The 4,202-nt window shown below is 51.5% G+C and overlaps 1 protein-coding gene across 6 annotated transcripts in view; it reads left to right on the forward strand.

Moving 5' to 3' along the window:
* Positions 1-4,202, forward strand: part of TTC23 (tetratricopeptide repeat domain 23) — a 46,863-nt gene that overhangs the window by 28,483 nt on the left and 14,178 nt on the right. The gene's annotated exons all lie outside the window — the stretch shown is intronic.

A 4,202-nucleotide genomic window follows, 5' to 3' on the forward strand; every position in this document is an offset into this window, starting at 1 on the left:
CTCCACTCTCCTCTCAGGATCTTGGGCACGCACGCACACACGCCCGGCGTGAGTTTAAGCCACCGGGTCCAGGACTCGAACCACAGTCGAATACATGGGAGTTCAGCGACATAGCCATTACACTAACTGCTGGTCCCTATTTTTTTTTTTTTTTAAGGGAGAGCTCCTCTGGGTTCATGTGAGGCTATTTGACTTTTCCATCTTTAAGTCCCCGAGGTCCTTAAAGCCTGTAACCATCAGTACAGAAGAAAGACTATTTTCAGAGACTGCTACAAAAGGTCATTGTCACATCACACACGGAGGCCTGCCTCTTAATGAAATCTGTCCTGGCTGTCCCAGCTCCTGCTTAGAACAGCCTCAGGGAAGTGAGCTCAGGGTTACTGGAATTTATTTTAATTAAAAGCGTCCTGGCCTCCAGGAGGCCACACTGCCATCCTGCATTCCTCCTGCGCTTTGAATAGAGCTTTGTCTGTCTTTGGCCTGTATGGGCATATCTCCACCCAGAGTCCATCGGGGCTGCTGGGTCCTGGCTCTCTGCAGACCCACAGTCTGCTCTAGGGCCCTGGGTCCCTGCCAGGAGGTGGGGTCCTACCTAGGACGCAGCTTCAGGTCCCCACACAGAGCCATCTACAGACACTTGAAGCCGCTCAGCCCACTGGGTCACACACGCTCCCCACGCTGACTCACAGACAACCTGAGCTTTCTCTCGGAAGGGCCTCAGAACACCTGTGCCACCCGGGCTCGGGTTTACCAGCTCAGTCATGCTCCTGGGATTTTAGAACATGACTTCATCTTCTGTCCGGGCCACTGGCATCAGGTTCCAGAGGCTTCTAGAAGAGGTTGGTCAAGTTAGGGTGCCGTGTGCAAGAGTGCTAAAAGGATCAGCTGGCCGCGAACCCACACTCGGCTCCAGGGCCCCTGGTCCATGCCAGGAGGTGGCGTCCTAGCCTAGGGGCTGTGGCTTCTTGTCTCTGTGGGAATCCTGTGGTCACTTGTTCAGGGTGGGCATGAGATGGTCACCCCCTGGGAGAGCAAACCGCTGACTAGGCAGTGGCTCTTTTGCTGTCGGAATAGGAGTGACGTTGTGCTCCCTTCAGGGACTGGTCATGCGCATTGCAGTTCACAAAGTGAATTCGGAGGGGCAGCAGGAGGCGTAGTAGATAAGGTGCTGGACTCTCACATGGCCGACCACGGTTCGAGTCTCAGACCTCGTGGCTTGCTCTCTCACTTTCCCTCTCTTTGTGTGCCTGTCTTTCTCTGGTCCAATGAAAATGACTGAGTGAATCAGTAAAATTAAATAAGTAATTAAAACAATTTAAAAAATAATTAGATAATAATAATAAAGGTAAATAATTATTTTTTTAAAAGTAATTTTGGAGAGGAGGAAATAGGTCAGCCTTACACTAAAGGAACTTCCTGGGACTAGCAGTTGGCATAATGGCTATGTCACTGGACTCCCACGTAGTCGACTGCAGTTCGAGTCCTGGACCTGATGGCTTAAATTCACGCCGGGCGCATATGCGTGCGTGCTCAAGATCCCGAGAGGAGAATGGAGGAGAAGGGATTGTGGCATGGCCATCCCCCCTGTGGGGTGATTTCTCACTTTCTGTCTCTCTGTCTCTGTCTTTCTGGTGAGCGCACGCGCCCTATAACAAAAACCTCTTCAAGAAAAGGGGGGGGGAGGAACTTCTATAGCCCGGATAAAGATGAAAGAGGCTGGAAACTTCTAGAAGAGGAGGTGCCCACCGTGGTGTCCTAGGCCTCCCTCTACCCCATGCGTTCCAGGCCCTGCTCATATACCAGAGGCCCGACCTGAGTTTGCAACTCCCTAATGGGTGGTCAGCTTGCACGTGACCACAGCTATAAAGGGATCTTCCCACTCTGCTCCCTGGGCTCCTCCTCCTTTGACTCCAGACCTTCCAGAAACAGAACTGGGCAAAGCAGAGAACTTCCGAGAAGCTGAGGACCTGGAAGGGGAAGAAGGAATCTGACTTGAGGAGCCCACCGCGGGGCATAGACTCCCAGGAGGCTGGGCTCCCTCCTCCCACTGCAAAGCCTAGCAAGCCACACTGCCCTAGTTCGAATCATACATCCCCTCCTCCATCTTCTCCCTTCCTTCCTCCCTTCCTTCTGCCTCCGCTTCCAGAGATTCACACAAGCTAACAAGCCCCGTCTTTGGAAAATATGAATAGGTCTCGCCAAGTCCGCGGTTATAAGCAATGCATGGGCCAGTCTGAATTAGGCCAAGCAGCTTCCCTTCTCTCGGAGTCTCTGAGCTTAGCCGTGCTGGGAAAGGAGCCTGCGGTGCCCAGGGGGAGGGGACCAGCCAACAGGGGGTGCTTTTGCAGGACATCTGGTCACCCTGTGACCACCACGCTAAAAAACACAGGGAGGTGGGAGAACACGACAAGAAAGGGCCGGAAAGGTGCCAAGCACACTTGTCCTCCACGCCACCCCATCTTGTGCCAGGGAGAGGGGAGGGAGATGATGCCCGGCCCTTTGGGTCTCCACCACTTATTTATTTATTTATTTAGGTTTTGCCATAAGGCCAGAGAGAAACAGAAAAAGGGACAGTGAGAAATCACCTCCCCCAGGGGAGATGGCCATACTGCAATCCCTTCTCCTCCGTTCTCCTTTCGGGATTTTTGGGCACGCACGCACACGTCCAACATGATGTTCAAGTTACTGGGGCTGAGACCCGAACTGTGGTCAACCCATGTGGGAATCCAACACTTTAACCACCATGCCACCTGCTAGCCCTGGGCCTCTGCCTCTTCTACCAAAGCCCAGAGCCTAAACCTCAATGTGCTTTCAGCCCCAACTCCTTCTCGCTTCCTACAGGAAGTGAATGTCTCCTGGTCTTCACCGTAAGGGTCAGATCTTTACTCTTGTAAAAGGTCTCAGTGGACTACCACGTAGCTGATCGTGGTTTGAGTCCTGGACCTGGTGGCTTAAAACTCACACTGGGCGTGTGCGCTTGCATGCCCAAAATCAGAGAGGAGAATGGAAGAGAAGGGATTGTAGAGTGGCCATCCCTCCAGGAGAAAATTTCTCGGTTTCTGTCTCTCTGTCTTGGTTCAAGTCCCGGACCCGGTGGCTTAAGCTCACGCCGGGTGCGTTGCATGTGTGCCCAAGATCCGGAGAGGAGAATGGAGGAGAAGGGATAGCGGGGTGGCCATCCCCCCTGGGGGGTGATTTCTCGCTTTGTGTCTCTCTGTCTCTCTCTGTCTCTCTGGCGAGCACATGCACCCTATAGCAAAAACCTCTCCAAAAATAAATAAATAAATAAAAGAAAGAAAGAAAGAAAGAAAGAAAGGAAATCACACTGGGGGAAACCAGCAGTTAGCATAATGGCTATGTCGGTGGACTCCCACGTAGTCGACCGCGGTTCGTGTCCCGGACCTGGTGGCTTAAAACTCACGCTGGGTGCGTGTGCGTGTGTGCCCAAGATCCCGAGAGGAGAATGGAGGAGAAGGGATTGCAGTGTGGCCATTGCCCCTGGGGGGGTAATTTCTCGCTTTGTGTCTCTCTGTCTCTCTGGTGAGCACATGCACCCTATAGCAAAAACCTCTCCAAAAGAAAATAAAAGAAAGAAAGAAAGAAAATCACACCGGGCACGTGTGTGTGATGCCCAAAACCCCAAGAGGAGGATGAAGGAGAAGGGATTGCAGTGTGGCCATCTCCTGTGGGGGTGATTGCTCACTTTCCCTCTCTCTCTCTCTCTCTCTCTTGAGTGCACACACCCTATAGGGAAAAAAAAAAAAAATCTCAGCTACATTTAGCCAGCAAATCAGAACAGTAAGCGTATTCCACTCCTGAATATCTTCATTCATTTTTGACACGGGTTGTTCATCTCTGTCATGCTTTAAGGGTGAACAAAATAAACGCCATTCATCCCCAACATCAGCTGTCATCAGATGATCAGTCGCCAAAGTTAGAACTTCATTTGAGCACTAAATCTGTAGTGTTTTCTCCCATGAGTCAGCCACAAGTAAAAGAAATGTAATATTTGCCATGTGTACGATATTCTCTTCCTTCCAAGATCAAGGCTTGAATAATACTCCAGAAATGCATCTGTTGGTCCTTAGGATACGAACTCCCACTGACAGAGAGGGATGGGAACAGCAATCCAATCCAATGGATTCTGTTTGGTTGTAGGTCCCCAGGCCAGTAGGCACTGAGACCTCCTCCTAGGCCCCAGA

Source organism: Tupaia chinensis, unplaced genomic scaffold (genome assembly GCF_000334495.1).
Source record: "Tupaia chinensis unplaced genomic scaffold, TupChi_1.0 Scaffold138490_1, whole genome shotgun sequence".
Taxonomy (NCBI): domain Eukaryota; kingdom Metazoa; phylum Chordata; class Mammalia; order Scandentia; family Tupaiidae; genus Tupaia; species Tupaia belangeri.